Source organism: Neofelis nebulosa, chromosome 14 (assembly GCF_028018385.1).
Source record: "Neofelis nebulosa isolate mNeoNeb1 chromosome 14, mNeoNeb1.pri, whole genome shotgun sequence".
Classification (NCBI taxonomy): domain Eukaryota; kingdom Metazoa; phylum Chordata; class Mammalia; order Carnivora; family Felidae; genus Neofelis; species Neofelis nebulosa.
Genome location: NC_080795.1, coordinates 79,236,442 through 79,256,705, shown reverse-complemented (window position 1 = coordinate 79,256,705; position 20,264 = coordinate 79,236,442). Strand labels below are relative to the sequence as shown.

At 44.4% G+C, this 20,264-nt stretch overlaps 1 pseudogene; it reads right to left on the bottom strand.

The window, feature by feature from the left end:
• Positions 1-238: 238 nt before the first annotated feature.
• Positions 239-20,264, bottom strand: part of LOC131494550 (histone H1.4-like) — an 84,388-nt pseudogene continuing 64,362 nt past the window's right edge.

Sequence of the window (20,264 nt, the reverse complement as noted above, 5' to 3'; positions counted from 1 at the left end):
AAAAATAGCTCTTAAACCTGAAGATTCAGGATACATCGGCAAGCTTGTCAGGATTTTAATGTACTCCACCTCTTAACGGACCCGGGGAAGGTGGTGGTAAATCCAAAAATAGAGGTTTTGTTTGAAGCCATGTGGCAGTGGCTAGATTCCTTGTTACTGCTGTTGTGTGTGCGCGCATCTGTGTGCACACATGAGGGGAGTTAGTGATTTGTGGGAAATCCAATATCTACGTCCTGAGTTAGGGGATTATAGGGAACGCATTGCAGAGCAGATACTGCTTTCTGGTCTTCCTGGCCTTGGCTGCTTTCACCTTTTTGGGATTCTTGGCCTTTTTGGTTCCTGCAGTTGCCAAAGGCTTCTACGTCTTCTTTGGGGTCTTCTTGGCACTCTTCTTGGGGGTACTTGCCCCCATGGCCTTCTTGGGGTTGGCCACGCCTGCCATCTTGGCTTTGGGCTTGGCTTTCCCTGAGACCACCTTGTTGAGCTTGAATGAACCCAAGGCACCAGTGCCCTTGGTCTGAATCAGGGTGCCCTTGCTCACCAGCCTCTTGAGGCCCAGCTTGATGCTGCTGTTTTTCTCCGGGTCATTGCCGGTGGCTGCCAACACCTTCTTGAGCATAGCTAGGGACACATCACTGCACTCCCTGGAGGCAGTGACAGCCTTGCACTTGGCGACACCTGCAGACTTGTGGGCCTTTTCATGAGCACCTTCTCAGCAGGGGTCAGAGTGGCAGGTACAGCAGGGCACAGAGACACTAGCTGGGACTTGGCCCCTAGATATACATTAGCTAGATACCAGCCCACTGTTTTCAGCAAAGCCAGAAAGCAGTGGTCTGCTTTGCAATGCAGTCCTTATAATCTATCCCAGGACATAGCTATGATTTCCCACAGTGATGGTATTTTGTATTTAACACACTTTCTCCCATCTATTGCCTTTCACCTCACTCTTATACAAATACATGTGTCATCAAGAATAGGCAGAGATGGGAGTGTGGGGTGGGGGACACTTTCCGGGGTAGCCATTAAAATACATATTAGAAAGGACCCTGTTAACTCTGAGAAGAAAAAAAGCTGGAAGGTCACAACACGTATAGGAAACAGATACCTTATGTCTCATCTATTCAAATCCCCTTCAGTTTTACAGGCAGAAAGGCTAAGGCACAAGTCAAGGTGATTTACCCAAGGCTACCCAGCAGAGGTCTTTGAAGTGTAGAAGACAAGAGACTTGCTCGGTTTCATCATCTCTGAAAAAGAACAAGGACCTTTCTCAGGGTGGGAGAGCGAAGAGGCCAATACATAGCAATGGACTGGATTCTGAGAACAGAAAATCCCCCATACTCAAAGGGCAGATGGGGCAATGTACTTTTGGGTTCTGTGTGTGTGGAGCTGAAAGCCATGCAGTGGCTGAAACAAAATAGGCCAAGAGGATGGGACATCCTCCTCAAAGTGATGAGACTTTCAACATCCAGCCCCTATCAGCCACTGGCTATGGTCACTTAGGAAGATGGGAACTTCCAGGCACCTTCAGCTGTCTGGGTTGGAGTCAGAGCAAGCCCAGCAGCAGCCTGAGGTGTTGGCTTTGAGAAAGCACACCATCATATGTGGAATTCACCTGGCTTCTGAAGGGATCATTCTGGGGCTATGATGATCCTTACATCAGGACTCCTTACGTCTTTGAGAGTGGCACTCATCTCTTCCATTCTGAAACAGACGTTATCTGGACCATCCTGGCTGAGATGCATCCATTATATGCATTCCATTGGGCCTTTCCTACTATAACAGCTTCTATCCCACTGGTCAAAGAACTAGTGAGAATTTGGTCAGTTACCAACTGTGTCCACCCTGATTGTACATTTAGGGACTGGAAAAGTGACTAGCAGATGGGGCAGTGGACCATTTCAGTTCTATTGTTGGTCAGAGCTGGTTCAGAACCGCATTTATCACTTGATCTCTATAAGAACATACTACTCAGGGGTCCCAAAGTCTCCCCCCCACCCTGCAGTGAATCAAGTTAGTTCACATTTATATCCAAAATCCCTATATGCAGGTGTTCTTTCCCCGTCCAGTCCTTTGAGGAAATAACCAAAGGATCCTTAAAGGAAAGAATCACTACTACAGTTGTTTCCGGTGTTATTTGGATCACTCCAGGTGTTATGACATTGCTAGGTCCATTCTCAAGGTGAGCTTTCTTCTATTTTGATAGATAAGTCCTCAGACTGAATTGGCTCAGTTCTGAAAATTGCAAGAGTGGTGAAGACTTTCCATTAGCCTTTGGCTCATCCTCCCTTTCTGTGTATGTATGTACACACTTACATATTTTCACATACATATACATAGTTCCTTTGTTGGCCGCCTGTTCATCTTGTCCTTATAGGGTATGGGATTCTGGGGGGTAAGACTTTTGGTTATCCCTGTGATCTCACCGCCTAATGTAACGATCATATAAGCCTGGGCTTTGATAGCTGGCTGTGGCCCGTCCCATGTCCTCTGCTACTCTATAGCCCACCAACCCACTGACACTAGGAGACACAGATCTGTAACAGCACTTCCTAATATCCCCCTCCATCTCAAGATGGCCACTACCACTGAGTTTCAACAAAGTCAATGCCTTCCTCCAGCAGGTTTAATTGAAAACAGCATCTTCTGGGCCCCTCTAGGAACCGATCAGTTGATGAGGTTACTAATCTCACACAGTTCTGTTCTAGTGCACCTTCTTGCCTGAGCCCTTGACCACTTGAGACCAAGACAGTTCTAGCATCGCCACCTCATTCCACTTGAGACTTTTCCCCCCCATCACTTACAGAACCTCTCCCAATGGTGGTAAGGTTGTCCCCAAGGGCCCTCACCTAGGCATTGAATCCCAGGCCATGGGAGAATGTTCTAGGTCAACATTCATTCTTCCTTACTTTTTCACCTTTTTCTGCTCCAGCAGCACCCAGATCTATTCCTAGATTTAATTTCCCAGTCCCCAGTAATACCTTTGGGCCAGTTGTTGCAGCTGCTTTGATGAATCTGTGAACATTGTTACCATTACCCCTAATTGGGTCATGAGACTTGACCCTAGATATTGGTGTCAAGTCCAGGAGCAGAGATAGGGTAGATAGCTCGCAGGGCAGATCTTGTGCTCACAAGTATCTGCCTCAGTTGAACTTTTGCATAGACCATCAATAAATGGAGGGGGGCTGAGGTCTTCCAGAGCAAGGGTGAGTTTTGTGGGCCCAGAGTTCAGGAGATCCAGGTTGTGAATAATATCATGTGATGGGGATCTCGTGGGTGGATGCACAACTATCCTGTGTCAGGATGCCGTTCCTTCTCTAGCAGAGCCTTGGCTTGAACATAGTTAACTTTCCCAGGCTGCGAATACAGCCGTCTCTTAAATTGTTATTCTTATAATTATATCCTGTGGCTCATCTGCAGCTTGGTTACAAGAAATGAGACTCTCTTTAGAGGAGGGCATGAAGTTTTGAATTTTCACATTATACCTTAAATTCACTGTTGGCTGACTTGAGCCCTTGGTTTTTTCTTAGGTCTCTATTTTGCCCTATAGTCCTTGTAACTACTTCCCCCTGTATCTTCTAAATGCAGGACTAATGAACAAGCAGAGAAACCATTCCACTTCTAGCTCACCCCCAATTCCCCACAGGGAAGAGCTTTACTTGTAGTGCCACCATAGCAGAAGCTTCCCACACTCCATTTACCACCACTGATGGGTCTGTTGACAACCTAGACAATGATTGATCTGGCTCCTGAGATCTATCCTTTCAATGTGCTTCCAGTACCTTCTATCAGGTTTCCTGTGATGAAGGCATGTGTAAAAGTAGTCCGTTAAGCATGCAAGATAAATTGATAATGAGTGGAGGATATAGACCAGGAAAGGGGAAGAATCCAAACAAGGATGAAATTTCAGCTAAGATCCTGTAGTTAGACCCAAGTTCATCTGCCTCACATGCAGCAAAGCAAAGGTTTATTCGAGAGGCAGCCAAATGAGATCTAGAGGGAAGAGCAAGGCTCCAATGTGCTTTCCTGAGGGAAGAGGGTCAGGGAAATTCCGAAGGCAAAGGAGGAGGGTCAGAGAAATTTAGAGGCAAAAAATAAAAGATCTGGGTAAGAAGTTGCACTGTAGTTTAGTCCTATTGACCCTTTAGTTACCAGTTTTAGTCCCATGGTGGGTCACTTCTGTCGATCACACAGAGGAACTCTGGAGTGTCACTTCTCAGACTTGCACCTCATGCTCTATTCCTGTGCCCATTAGTCAACTGGGTACACTAAGGCCAACTGGTACAGGGTTGGGGGAGGGTATAAACACACAGGCACTTTCCGTCCTGGGAAAAGTGGCCCCATCAGACCAAAACTATTTCAACAAAAGCTGTAACTGCACTTCAGAGAAAGCTAAAGCATGGGATGAGGCAACTATATAGCATATCCCCTGCCAGGGTTTTCTCTTTTATATGCCTTGAGAAAAATCAAATGACAGACTCAGGTCAGCTCTGCTACACTTAAGGCAAGCTTTAAAAGACCTTTAAAAAATAAAGATCACCTTTAATTTTTGAGCAGTTTCATATTTAAAGAATTATTGCAGAGGAGGTACAGAGAGTTCCCATGTATCCTGCATCTATCTTCCCTTAACATCTTCTATCGGCAGAGTGCTTACCACAATTAGTGAATAGACGGGTTATTATCTAAAGTTCATCCTTTAGTGAAAAGAGGGTATCTGGATAACAACCTTTTTCTTCTCTTCCAGGATCCCATTCAAGATGCCACATTACATTACGCAGTCATGGCTCCCTAGGCTCCTCTCAGCTCTCACAAGTTCTCAGGTTTTCCCTGTTTTTCTGTGACTTTGCCAGTCTTGAGGATTGATGGTTGGGTCATTTGGTAGAATGTTCCTTTGTTAGGATTTCTGATATTTTCTTCATTAGACTGGTGTGTTAGAAGAAGTTCAGGAGTGACATTCCCCTAGTTTATCAAGGGTACCTGTGATCAATATGACTTGTCCCTAGTGATGTTAACCTCGATCACCTGGCTGGAGAAAGGGTTTGTCAGGTTTCCCACTAAAAATCATGCTTTCATACGGTTCTCTTTGCTAAGAAAGTTGCAACCCTAAGTTGAGCAGAGGTTATGGTCTACTTCCTTAATGGTGGATACCTAAACAGATCACTTATTCTTTGGCGTGAGAAGCTGGCCTGCCACTCCAACTAGTTTGTGTTCAGTTTTTTCCTTACATCCATATGGACTCAGCTTATAGCCCAAAGTATATAATGCCGGTTACTACTTTTCCCCCTCAAATTCTTCTACTTTTGGCCATTGAGGCCTCTTAAGTTGGCTGTGTCCTTTTAATATGTTCCTGTCATTGTTGGATTTGTTTTTTGCTTGTTTACATTGAGCACTTTCTTACTTTATAACTTGTAAATGCTCCAGGTTCATCTTGTGTATTGTCCTGGAGTCAGCTATTTTTCCAAGAAGCCCTGGGCCCTCTTACTGGGGAATATTAGCAGGCCAGAAGCACCCCAGCACCCAGATCTTCACTTCTGAGTGTCCTTGCTTCTAGGCCCTTCCAGCTGACAGAGCAGGAAGACATGCATATGTATACACACTCATGTAGACATCTATACATATACTCACATGTATGTCCTATACATCTGTAGACAGGTCTTACCATGTGCATATGTTAAGAGGAATATGAGCCCATCCAAATCTAATCCTTCCTCCATGGATCATTCTAGGCTCCTCCCCTTGCCTATCTATAGCCTACATTAGTGAGAAATCTGGCCTCCAATTGCCATCTGTTTACATGATCGTTCAGTTTCAGCACACATATGCCATGACTTCAGAATTGTTACCCTGGGTGTCTCATGGGAAACAATTCTATCAACTAGAGTACAGTGCTTATGTGCATTTCCTTCTGCCTTTAGTCCTACAATCTCAACTCTTTAATGTTTATTTTTGAGACAGAGAGAGCATGAATGGGGAGGGTCAGAGAGAGGGAGACCCAGAATCCGAAGCAGGCTCCAGGCTCTGAGCTGTCAGCACAGAGCCCGATGTGGGACTCAAACTCATGAACCGTGAGATCATGACCTGAGCCGAAGTCGGACGCTTAACCGACTGAGCCACCCAGGTGCCCCTCCACTCATTTTCAATTGCTTAGTTTGGTTTTTATTCCCCCGCCCCTTTAAGTGAAGTTGTTTCACACATTAGTACATTTCCATTCTTTTGTCACATTAGGTGTCCAATCCTGGGATCTCCCAGACTCAACACTAAGTTGTGTAGGTTTAGTCATTGTGCCTCAAAATTCTTTGGGGTTTCACAGATGTTTGAGATCTTATCCTACAGAAGAGGCTCACTACCCTTCAATACCCCCTAGTCAATGCCCACCTTGCCAGCATGTATCTTTTTCAGACTGGCTTCTTTCACGTACTGTTATGCATTGAAGATACCTCCAGGTCTTTCTTGTGGCTTGATGCTTTTTAATAATCAATACTCTAAGGTATTTGGTTTTTTAGTTTAATTTTTTTTTTTAACATTTATTTATTCTTGAGACAGAGAGAGAGCATGAACAGGGGAGGGTCAGAGAAAGAGGGAGACATAGAACCTGAAACAGGCTCCAGGCTCTGAGCTGTCAGCACAGAGCCTGATGCGGGGCTCAAACCCACAGACCACGAGATCATGACCTGAGCCGAAGTCAGACGCTTAACCGACTGAGCCACCCAGGTGCCCCTACTCTAAGGTATTTGATACAATTTGTTTTTTTATCCACCCACTGAAGTATATTTTGTTTACAGTGTTTGTGATTATGCATTGTTGGGTTCAATTCACTCATTTTACTGAGAGGTTTTGTATCTATGTGTGTGAGAAAAATCATATTAAGGGAGAACTGTAGGCCATTACCTGATATCATGTGTCCAGTAATTCTAGAATTATAGCATAAGTTAAAGGTTACCTCTGCTTCTGATTTCTGGAATTCACTCATGAATTCTTATCCCTTTTACCTTTAAACACTTGATAGAATTTAAAGTCCTCTGGGTCTGGTAATTTTTAACTTTTAGTTTGTTTTATTTCATCTATTCCTTGTCTATGTTTTGGTAGTTTCTATCTTTCAGTGAATTTTGGTCAAGTTCATCTAAATCAAAATCGTGAGCCTAGCATCATAAATAGTATTATTCTTTTAGTGTCCATGGGATCAAGTGATGACCCCTCTTTCATTTGATATTGGTAATTTGTGTCTCTTTCACTAGCCTGGATAGAGATTTGTTGCTTTTCTGAACTTCTAGGAATCTTTTGGTTTCAAGTTATAGTTTTCCTAATTTTGTTCATGATTTTGGCTGATTTTAAGACCATTTTTTAGCTTTTTGTTCTTATTCCTCTGATTTACTAACATAGAAGTTCAGATTGACTTTAGACCTTTATTTTTTTCTGTTCCTTTAATGCTAGATGTTCCAACCCCCAACAGGATTTTCACCTCATTCCACAAGTTTTGATAAGTAGAATGTTTGGTTAAAAAATACAGTATTTAAATACTGAGACATCTTTGAGCCAGGTGTTACTTAGAAAATTTCAGTATCTCCAAATTGATACTTCTACATGTCTATTGATTTCTAGTTAAGATCCATGCACAGTGCAGAGCCCAACATGGGGCTGAAACCCATGACCCTGAGATCAAGATATGAGCAGAGATTCAAGAGCTGGATGCTTAACAAGCTGAGCCACCCAGGCTCCCCATACGGTTGTTAGGGCTTCTTGAAGAATTGGCCTCTTTATTATTGGATAAAGATTGGATGTTGCATAGTTTGACCAAGCAAATTTCACACTAAGGAGAACAAAGCTATTCCCACTTTATTTTGAGAAAGAGAAAACATGAGTCAGGGAGGGACAGAATCTCAAGCAGGCTCTACACCATCAGCACAGAGCTCATGATGGGGCTCAAACCCACAAACCAGGAGATCATGGCCTGAGCCAAAGTTCAATGCTTGACTGAGCTAACCAGGTACCCCTAATTCCCACTTTCTCTTGACTGGTGTTAACATGGTAGGTCTTTGTCCATCTCTTTGTCTCTAATACTTTCGAAAAATATAGAAAGTGGGGGATGGGCAGAGAATCCCAAGTAGGCTCCACGCTGTCACAGCAGAGCTCAATGTGGGACTCAAATCTGCTAACCATGAGATCATGACCTGAGGTGAAATCAAGAGTCAGATGCTTAACAAACTAAGCGCCCCAGGTGCCCCATCCCTTGAGTTTTAAGCCTGTCAGAAATTCAATGGGTTAAAAAAAAGATCAACTATAGGTGGTCTACAAGAAACGTTTTAAATATAGTTTTAATTGGTATATTTAGGCCATTTATAAAGACATTACATTTTGACGTGTCAGTCTTCTCAGGCTGCCATAACAAGACATCATAGAATGGGTCAGTTAAACAAGTTTTCTCACAGTTCTGGAGGCTATGGAGTCCAAAAACAAGGCACCCACTGCTGTGCCCCTTAGCAAAAATGTGGCTGTCTGCAGACCAGGCAGAGATCCTTCATCGTGTCCTCGTATGACAGTAAGAGCAAGTCTAAGAAAGCCGATCCTATTGGATCAGGGCCCCATCTCTACGAGACCGTGGAACCTTAATTTCTTCCTTCAAAGCCCTGTCTGAATACAGCTGTTTTGTACCTCTTTAAGACTCCTATGTTAAAGCCCTGATCCCAACCATTCAGCCCATAACAAAGCCCTTACTTTATTAATCCTAGTTATTATAAGTTCTTCTACAATCATAACATGTCTGTCCTGAGTCTAAATCTGATGCTGGTTTGGTCTTTTCAGACTTATTTTTGGCCTCACTTTTATTTTGGTTATTATAGTGAGAAGCCAGATATGTTCTATCAGGTAACAGGACCAGAGGACGTTTGTCTGTAGTTTGAGAGTTTAGGTTAACCTGGCTAGGGTTTGGACTATGTTTAGTGTTGGACTTTGGCACTCATTCTTCATAGAGAGTCATCAGGGACCATAAGGATACTGGAGGAATTTTAAGCTTCTGGCACTCACAGCAACATTAGTAGCTCTGGCTTTAGTCATTATACCAGAACCCTGCTTATGGGGGATGTTCTACAGTATTCCAATTAAATTTCAGTCACTTGATGAGGTGGTGACCTCCACAGAAGGTTTCTTTTTATCCTAAAGGGAGACAGGATAGTTGGAAGGAGCTAAGAGTGAGAGGAAGGTCCTTTGCCCCAGGACTCTGGAGCAGGCTCTTTAGAGAGGTCCAACACCCTCTGGAGAGGGGTCCTTTGTTAAGAGAATGCCCTGGGCTCATTTCATAGTGAAAATTCTTCCCCATTGCCTTCCAGAGCCAAGAGAGGAAACTTTCTTAGATCTTCCCTGAGAACCTAGAAGCAAATCCCACCAAAGTATGACCCCTAGAAATTTCTTCTCTCATGCTAGTCCACAGTTGGTACCCAGAAATTCATCCAGACTTCCATTTATGTCTTTCTACCAGCTTATGGCCCTAGCAACTTCTGCTTTGGGTGAGCATATCTTGGCTCCTGATCTGGATTTGCTGGTCTCTGAAGGACACCCATCACCCTGAAATCTGATGGGTCCAAAACACGTCAGGAAATTTGCAGAGAATGGATGTTCAGTCTGACCAGTTTTTTCTTGTTGTAAGGAACAGTGTGATGGGTTACAAGATATTTTCATGTTAGAGCTAACTCCAGAAGTCAGATATTTTTAATTAAGGTCCTCACGAAAGCAGGACCCAGGATGAGTGATCTAATACAGTGGTTGACTTAGGAAGGAGTCTCAAGAAACAGGAACAACGTGGAAGAAAGACAAACACAAGTTTGTGGCACCAATGCCATTGCCATTGGCAATAGGGGCCAAGTTCTGCTGTGGCCACTTGGGAGAGATACAGAAGGACTTCCAGAATTTTATTTCAGGAAGTCTAAGTCTTGGCACTTCCCTGAAGTCTTCTGTATAGCACTGTTTTAGGGATTACAAGGGGTCATTAATCCTCAAACACACCCAGGATGTGTCTTCTTGAAGGCCCAGTAGACCCTACAATGAGGGAAAGGCCCTGAGGCAGACACCAAGAAGGTTCATGACCCACACTTGGTATTGGTCACAGTCAGCATGGATTTGACAGATGAAATCAGAGGTGAACCAAGTGAATATAGTATGAAGTACCAAAAGCATCTTCACATGTGACCACATCTCATCAGGCATGCAAGAAACAGTGTTACTATCCACAGTGAATAAGTGAGGCTATGACTCCAGATAACCCAAGTGACTTTCTCTAAGTCACGCTAGTAGGACACAGAGCTGGATTTTAACTCCAGTCACACTCACCATAGATTCGAGACTGAAGTGGTGCTTCCTGGAGCTGTGTAACAGTCTTGCTTCACGGCCTCTATTACAGCAGAGCCAGCACATGATTGTGGGATTTGGTCACATATCTTGTCAAATATCAGCAGGAGTTGAGATTTCCTGATACTTCCTCACCCCAAGTTCAGAGTTTTTCCTAACTCATTCACCAGATGGTCAGCATGTTCAATTCAGTCCTCACAGAAGAGATGCCTTTCTAGAATTCCTACAAAGATAATTTCTGGTCCTGAACTAGAAAGGGGGAAGACCTTTTTGGTTCCCATTCCTTAAGCTGGAGCATGGTTTCTAGCCTGAGATCTGAACTGTGGCTATGTTGTTTAGAATGTGTTTCTGGGATTTGACATTGGTCAGGTTCTCTGACATGGACTCTCATTCATGCAAATGTTATAAAAGTCAGGCATGGGTCAAGGATGGATTAGAGATAGCTCTGTACATGTTTGAGTATGTATGATCCCCATTCAGAACAGCTTATAATTGAGAATACCCACAGTATCAAGATGATCGATAGGAACCCAAGAGGTCACCTTCATGTCATCTGTATAGGTTATGAGGAGGGGTCCTGAACACTCTACCCACAGGACATTGGAATTTTGCTTTCATGAGAACTTCCTATGGTTCTGAAGGAGTTCTATGGGCTAGAACTTCACTGCAGAATGTATTAATGTACTAGATGTTGATTTCATACAGTTAAAAGATTTGTTTTCCCAAGGGAAATTTATTGCCAGATACCATTTGCCAAAACATCCCAAAAGCCTGATGTAAAGGTGAATCATCTATCGGAAACCACCATAGATTTCCCTGGTCCTCAAGAATCATAGTTCTGTTCAAACCCATGGTACCTGTCCTAGGAGAACTCAACAAAAGCCTAAGGTTATATCAGCTTATGTAGCACTAGTAGTCCCACTTTGGGGGGGGGACCTCCCAGATGGCATTACAGGGAAGCACAATTGCAGGGAGCTCATGAAAACATGAACCGAGGAATGTACTTAGGGTTGAAAATGACAGGTTCCATGTTCAAGGTCAAGGCATTGATCATTACTCTGCTGTATTGTGAAAATTGAAGATTCAAGAACATGGGTACATATGTACTTTTGAATGCCCCTGAGCACCTCAGAATCTTGGTCTTTGACAAAGTAGAGCTCCCTAAGAATCTATTGGATTGAATTGTGAAGCTGGCATCAGTGACTTATGGTGGGAAAAGAGAAAGACTGATCTTGTGTTTGGCAAACCCAGGAAGAAAAATGTGAACCATCCTCTTAATGGAAGCTCTGTGCAACAGTCTGCATTAAGATTCTAGAGGGACAGAGGAAGCCCACTTCTGTAGCCATCCTGAAACACTCCATCACGGGCAATGGGGCTCTGGCGGCTTCAGGAGGTGGTTGGGGGTAATAAACTAGGGCTGGCTATGGGATCCAGTGTCAGGTGTCTCCTGATGCTTATGGGAAGCTTGCTCATGCAGATTCTTCCCATGCTGTGTCTTGAGCTCAACAGAGCTCATTTTTCATGGAGAGAAAAAAAACGAAACTTCATTTGTTACTACATAGTATTAATTCCATTATTGTTTTCCGTGTTGTGGAGAAAACCCCAGCTGGTTCCAATTCCAGTTCTACTACAGACTCACTATGTGAGGCCTGCAGTCATCGTGTTTATCAGGAGCATCATGGGCTGCAACAACAGCAAGCCCAGCAGCTGGCACATTGTAAGAGGGCATTTAAAACAGAACCCAATTAACTGAGCCTCAACTTTCTTACTGCAAAGATTCAAACATCTCGAGTTTAATGGCAAAGCATCAGGCTTGGCTTATCAAACTCAGTTTCAGGTCTCATTTCAGGTATTATAATTTGGAATATTAAATCAGGTCAGATCTCGATCTTTTTCATAGTACCTTTAAAACCATTCAGGGGTGTTATTGTCTCATTCTGTACAGGAGATCTGAAGCCTAAGAGAAAGTGACCTGCATAAGGCGTCCACAGCAGTCAAGTAACTGGGGTGGGTTCAGTCACATCTGATTCCTAGTCCATATACTTGTGGCTAAGTTCCCTCATCCCTGCCCCCAAGGCAAACATGGTTTCATTTAAATGGGTCAAATGTAAGGAACTGCTTCAAGATCCAACTATCAGGAAAAGAAATTCAGGTTCTCTTGGAGCCAGCACACCAGAGGAAGGGTATCAGGCTTAGTGTTAGAAGTCTCTGCTTGATTCCAGACACCTTTACTCATGCAAGGCCCATAACGGTGTAGCCCAATTCTCCTCAACCCTAATGTAGGATTGAAATGATGCCCAGGGTCTTGGATTTGGGAGGGTTGTGTTAGATCTGGCCGATGTGGGCATTTTTAGAGGCCTAGAGTGTTTTAGAAGTGGGGAGGAATGAAATGCCATCCTTTCCCTGCCTTCTTTTTCCTCCATGAGAGCGGTAGGGGTTTTAATGATCCATTGTTCGTGTTGACCTGATAGACCAAGGGTGTAAAATAAACATCAGCTCCTCCTCCAACCCCTCCTTCCTTCCCTCTGACTGCTGTGATTCTGTGCAGACATTCTGCACCCCTGCCCCCCATTCAGGTGTTTGGTCAATCCTCACAACAATTCATGTAAGAGCACATTATCCCTGTTATAAAAAGGGAAAAGGAGGCTCAAACTTTTCCAGGCTAATACAGTTAGTAAGTGCTTCTCTGGGACTCAAACCCAGGCTGGCTCCAAGGTCTGAACTCTTCTCCTGTCTGTCCCTCTAAGAATGCACCAACTGAGCATTTATGTGATGGTACCTACTTTGACGTATATGGAGAAAGGTCTTTCTACAAAAGTCTTACTTTAATAGAAAGTAACACTGGGGGATTGGGGGGGGGGGGGGGGGAGAAACACCTGGGTGGCTCAGTTGAGCATCCGATTTCAGCTCAGGTAATCATTTCACTGTGAGTTTGAGCCCCGCATCAGGCCCGCTGTTGTCAGCTCAGAGCCTACTTCAGATCCTCTGTCCCCCTCTCTGCCCCTCCCCCTGCTTGACCTCTCTCAAAAGTGAATAAGCATTAAGAATAAAGCAATACAGGGACACACAGATGCAAGTAACTGATGCAGCACAGAATCTGCTTGTGGCTCTTAGGCTAGGAAGAGTACTTTGGAGTATTCAGAGGAGGGAAGACCTTGCCTAGGGGGCAAGAGGACTGGGGGCAGGAAAGGCCTGTGGAGAGGACAGGGACACCGTGCCAGAGGGCACGTGAGGGCCTCATGAGGAGAGGAGGGCTGGGATGGAGCGCTCCCTCACCAGGAAGCATCCCACATCAGTCTCTTCACTCACATTGGTCCAGCCTTTGCAATCAAATGCTCTACCCCTGAGCTATACCCCCACATTGGTCCAGTCTTTGGATTCTCAGCCTAGAAAGCATCTCAAATGAAAGGGAATTGGACTGAGTGTCAGGACACTCAGGTTCTGGGGCACTCTGTCAACCCTTTGGGTGACACCAAGAAAATCCATTTCCCCCTCCCTAGCAGCACCACCACCTCTGCTTTTCTTCTCTCCCAAGGTTATCCTCAGCAGAATCTATTCTGTTTACTAAAAGCCAGCTGCACAGGAACTCCCCTGGGATTCACTGTCCCTGTCACTTCAACTTCAGCTGGATCAGCTTATCCATTTGGCCCCAGTGCATGCCTGTGACACTTACTGGGTGGTGGCAGTGACCACACACAGAGAGCTGGATGGAGGAGCAGAGATGGAACAGGTGGGGCAGAGGCATGGGCCAGGTTGCATTGACTCACAGCAGACAGACCACATAGTTGCTCCCAAGGAAGAGTGGGTCATTCCAGTTCAAGCTGGTGTTTAAGGTTTCTCCTATAGAATAATCCAGGAGTGTAAGACATTTAAGAGCTGTAGGGACACGTCCTTCTCAGCACCACATGCTGGGTACAGAGCATACCTGTCCATCGAGCTCTGAAGGCACAGTATCCAGGACCCACGATGGCCTTGTGGGTCCCTGCAGGTGTTCCTGAAGATTTTCATTTCTTTTAAAATCAGAAGGATCCATATAATGAGTTCATCCTGGATTGTGTATATCTGTGTACTGATGTGGTCACAATTACATTTAACAGTGTTCTAGAATAAGTCCATGAAGGGAGATGTGCCTCAGGCCCAGCAGAGTCCTGGGTGGACTGCTGTGATCCCCAGCTTGGTCTCCCTGCTGCAGGCAACATGGTAGGGACATTGTGGCAGGTGTGGTGGGGGGTGGGGAACGGGGGGGTCCTTCCATGCAGGGACTTTTCTCCTGGAATCTCAAGTGTGTATTGTTCCAGAGAAGGAGAGCCAACACTAGAAGTGGTCCAGGGTCAATGTCATGTAACATCTTACAACAGGTGCACCCAGGCCTTCTGATTCTGGGCCGGTGCTCTCCGCTTGCTAAGGACTCTGGCTACTAGTTTATCAGCGATCTTGCATAGGGGATAGTTGCTGGATATCTGACACCTTCGCAGAGGACATACCCCTTACAAAGTAGAGGTGCCTCTTCAATGTTGTAAAGTGTGTTTAAAAGCTTTGCGATTTCCCCAAAGCTGCACTTTTTTAGTAGAACCCATCTATGCAGTATAGATAGAGCCCATATCAGGAACAGAGATGCTAGTGGTTACTGAATCTGTCATACCCTCCAAATTGGGTTTTGCAATCATCTACTCACAAGCCTGCTCTGCAGTGGACAACACCGATCCCACCCTGTTGAGGAAACACTCAAGGAAATAGAGTAACTTCTTCCCTTCATCACAGGGTATAGGCAGAGGTGCTAAGGGAAGAACTTGGTTCTGCTGGGACTAACCCTTATTCCTGCTACAGGATGCTGCCTGCATAATGGTGTGTTTAATATATGCCTAGACTCTAGCTGGAAGGGATCAGTTCTTGCTCAGGAAACCCTTGAGGGACCTGGACCCAACAGCCACAGGCAAGGCCACATTCTGGTGACACATTGTCCATGCTGGTTGAGCCTCTAGCTCACTCCCCCCTCTGCTACATTAACAGGGAGAGCTGATGGCTGTTAGCTTTCAATGATGGGACCATCAACCCTGGGGGTGGAAGGTGGGGGCGCTGATCAAAGGAGTCTCGTCAGTGGCAGCTGATGTCAGATTTGTTTTACTTCTCGAATTTTCAAGCCTTTCAGCTCTTACCGTGTTCCACCAGACGGTAACAGCATCACCTAGAATGAGTGATGTTCAAGTCCCTTCATGCAGGGTACTGGGCTTTATGTCAGGATGCTCCAGGTGTCCCAGAGCACATGGCTTCAGCTTTAACTGGTAGGACATCTCTGTTTGACTTGGAAGCACAAAGAATGGGAACCAAGAGCTAGGAAGCATCTTAGATCCTCTTGTGCAATCATTTTTATTTAATAATGTCCCCCACACTTGCCCATTGTGAACGCCTCCTGGCTTGGAAAGAATTGATGTTTTGAATTTATATGATTGCATTTTCTTTGTACGCAGGCAGTTCAATCAGGCTGGGATGAAAAACACCTAACAAATCAGACTTTTAAACTGCTATCTTACAAAATGTTTTGTTAAACAAGAGGAAAAAAATGGCAAGGAATACATCTCTCATCCTCAAAGCAGTTTTCTATACAACTTGCATGACGAATACTTGCTAAATACTATAGCCAACTAGAAGACTCCAAGGAGACCAGCATAGCAAGAAGTCCATGATTATTTTTATGACTTCAAGTAATATCACCAGTATTACAATTAAGTGTTTACTTATGTGCCTCGGGACACAGAGCTAAGTGTTTTGTAGGCTTTCAATCAGTTTGGGCTGCCATAAAATACCACAGCCTGGGTGAACTAAACAAGAGTTTGTGGTTCACCGTTCTGGAAGCTGGGGATCCAAGAACAAGATGGCGGCATGGGTTGGGTTCAGGGGAGCGTGTTCTTCCTGGCTTGCAGATGGCCACCTCCTTGCTGTGTCCTCACAAGGTGGAGGGTGAGTGAGCGCTCATCTCTGCCCCACCTCCTGACACCAGCCCATTAGGGGAGGATTTCACCACGAATTGCAGGGGACATACATTCAGTTCATACCACATGCATGAACTGCTCTGAGTTTTCACATGAAATTCCTACCCTTGTTTTACTGATGAAGAAACTCAAAGTATGAAAGCCTGTCTAGGTTCACACAATTAAGAGGCTGGCCAGAGTGTCCAATCCAATGATAGCAGATCTGTGGCACAATACAGGGGCCCAAAGGGGCCAAAATGCTGACGCAGCTTTCTCCTTGTTCATCTTTAGGGTCTTCTTCCTTTTCATTATCCATATGTAAGATCATTCATTTTCCTTCACAGGATGCTTTCAAAGCATTTCTCTCCCTTCACTTATGCTCTTAGATAATTTGAATTTCTCCACCTGGAAAATCCTGTAGGTCAGCAAGATTAAGTGACTTGCCCTTTTCTACCTTTCTAAAATACCACTCTTGAACTTGGAACCCCTTTTCTATGTTTGCACAGGAAAAGATAGACTGATAATTGCCTCTCTTACAATGAAATGCTATAGCCATGTGAATATTTATTCAACTTTGATAAAAGTTACTGTGCCAAGTTGGAAGTTTTCTTTCACATTTTTTTTTTCGGAAAATTTGTACCCTAAAGTATAACCACATAAGGTCTTGGGAAGGCAGACTAAGCAATTCAGCATTTACTAAGCACCCTATGTGCCCAGCTGGGGGGGGGGGGGTGAATTCCTCCAGGAAGATGAAATTGAGGCAAGGGAGGTACTCACTTGTTAGGAGCAAGAACACAGGTGCATACACACCTGTAGGGCAAAGCAGAAGGGGGCAGGTGCTAGGAGCCTTCTGAGAAGGGTGGGTTATTTCTCCCGGATCAGCAGTGTGAGGTTTTAGGACAAACAGACCTTGTGGTCAGGCACTTCTGGGTTCAAGTCTCAGCCTCAACCACAGTGTAGCCCTGGGCAGGTCAGTGCCCAGTTTTTACTTTCCTGCTTCTTGTGCAAAACAAGGATATCATGTCCCCAGTGGCACAACATTATAACTATAATTCATGCAGTTGTCAGCATGGGCCAGGTTGGATATAAACCTCAGATAACAAAGGAGGCCAAAAATCACTATTTCCATAACCATACTGATTGTCACCTGGGGAGACTTAAAACCTATGGATTTATGGTTTTACATGCCTCATCCCTATTGGCTCTTAGTGGCATCTGGGAATCAACAGTTGTATCTTGCTTATTACTGAAGGATTATGGGAGAAGGGCACTCAACTTGAGTGGAAGTGACCTAGAATAGGAACTCCAAGAAGCCAGAAACTTCAAGGTCACTGGGGAAAATCTAAGCAGTGAAGCAACCCATTTTTGCTGGCATCTAGAGGATGGAATCCTGAGAAGTGGGGTAGGTCTGGAGATGCCAGAGGAATTTCCAATAGGCAACTTAGACAGTGGTTTGTGGACAGTAAGGATCCACTGAAAACCTAAGAGACAGAGAGTGACTTAAGTAGAGGTGGCTTTTAAACTAAGAGTAGCAGGTCAGTCCTGTTTCTGAAGGGTCTGGAGATAGAGACGAGCATGGAGGCATTTGGGCCCTTCTGGCCACCCACCTCCATCAGGGCCCTGAGAAGCTGCATTCACAGGCTCAGGATATGAGGGAGGATGTACAGGCAGGTCCTTGCTGCCTAGAAAGATCACTTCCCTATACAGGAGGCTTCTTCTTGACAAAAGTGGGCTGTTCCCTATTTGTGCTGCAAATCTCAGACTTCTGTCTTGTTGCCATTTTTTTTTTCCATGTTTATTTTTGGCCTGGGTGAAAACCCGGGGTTTATAAGGTGAGCTTTCCTGAATCTTTTGTACTTGCCCTACATAAAATATTTCCTTTCTTGTCTGCCCACATTCCTGCATTATCTGATTTGGGTAGCCATTCCAACTCAGTGGCTGTTACACATTTGTCTTAGATGCTCCCTCACCAAGAACATTGATACAAATATTCAACCAAAGTGCCACAATAAGGCTTGAAAGCTGGAAGTCCGGGTCCACAGCATCTTCCATAAAGCTGTCAGACCACCTGGGGAGATGGGGAAGTAAAGTACGCTTCCCATAACCACTTTGGCATTTAGTTACTTCTACTCTTTCATGACACCGAGTGTCTCACTTTCTCTCACTTCCCAATGGGTTCCTGAGATTTCTAAATCCTAATTTGTCTTGATTCACAGAGAAGTTAGTGGCTGGCTTTCAGATCCTGATGATCTACTAAGGACTTCCTAAATAAGACCTCAAGGGAAAGCAAATCATTTTGTTAGACACTGGCGGTCTTCTGTCAGATGTCCCGGGAACAAGTGAAAGAGATCTTGTGTGGGTAGAAGGAAGAAGACATGGGCTTTTAGTTTTCCTGATATTGTGATCACATGAATTTTTATCTCCTTTATGGCAAACTCCAAGCTTTTTATCAACCAAAGATGGGCTACATGGATTCTCTTCCTTGCAGAGTCTTAATGCCTCTGCTAGAAGCCTGTCCCACACCCCACCTGAGGAGGTCTAGACTTTCATTAGGTATAATCCTTGCTAAGCTTTCCATTCTGTGATAGGTCTACAGCTTGAGAACAAGGATGATAATATTAAGGCTCATGGTGTGGGTCCAGTAGATTCTAAAACCCACACTGCCTTGTTCAGTTCAATTTGTTTCCAAGTGTCTATCTTCCTGTCTTAGGGATTCCTAGCTGGTCCCTGGTCACCATTCCCACTACAAGGGAAGAGCTTCCACCCATGCCTACTTCTGTTTGCAGGGACAATTCTTGGCATAAGGAATTATATACAAAAAAAAAAAAAAAAAAAAAAAAAAAGAGACCAACTCCTTTCATGTAGTTTGTAGATCTCTCCACTAGAATTCATTTTTTCAGTGAGCATTATGGGCAGGGTAATATCTCACTTAGTCTTTGGTGTACTCATGTTAACAGTTGGGCGAATACCTGATCACAGAAACAGATCAGGGTGGATATGGGAAGACCAATTTCTAGACAGGAAAAATTGATGCCAAAAAACAAAGATAAGACATTTTACTTTAGAACAGGAAGGAAGCTACTATGGCTGATGCTTATTAATATCCACCCCCCCTTCTCAAAGATGTAGTGGGGCTTTGGGTGAGGGTAACACAGGACCTAATGGGCTGAAGTTAGAATTACTCCAGTGGAGATGGAAGTGTAGTGCAGGGTTGGGATTTGTCTTCAGAAATCACTGTGGGTAAGAGAAAAATGTACATTAGTGAGAAAGGTTGAAGTAGGGAGATGGACAGGAAATGATCACTATAACCTAGAAAGACAGTGACTTGGACCAGAACAGTAAGGAAAGGGGAGTGGCTTGAAAGAAAGCTCTAGACAGGGGCTGGAATAAAGTCATTTTTTAAAAACTGAAATCAGAACATGTTGACTACTAAGTCTCTTTTACTGGCTTCATAACTCCCCATGCTGGAGAGACAATCATGGCTCTTCTGCCCACTGCCCATCACTAAGACTCCCTGCTGCATTTTCCAGGGACTTTCAATGGTATATAGTCCCTACAAATGATACTAGTTTCAACCCTGGGATATGCACCATCTATTTTGACAGGAACCCCAGATACCTTGGTCAACTTAGGATCTGGAAGAGTCAAAATAGAACACTTCTGTTGGCTAAAAGGCTGGGACAAATCAGGACTCCCTAGAATAATACGATTGGCTTAGGCACATCTATTCCATTGTGAACCTACTTTCCCCAGAGGTATGGCTTGCCGCTTTACTGATTGAAACAACCAACAGGCGACTGAGACTGGAACTATGGAATGGGACAGAGGTTCAGGATGTTGGTCTCCTTGGTCCTGCTTTGACAGTCACAACATAGGACCTTTTGCTCACCATGAACCTGGAGAGCCCCAACCCCTAAATTTAGGTCTCCCTTTATCATATATTCTTTTAGCATCTTTCCC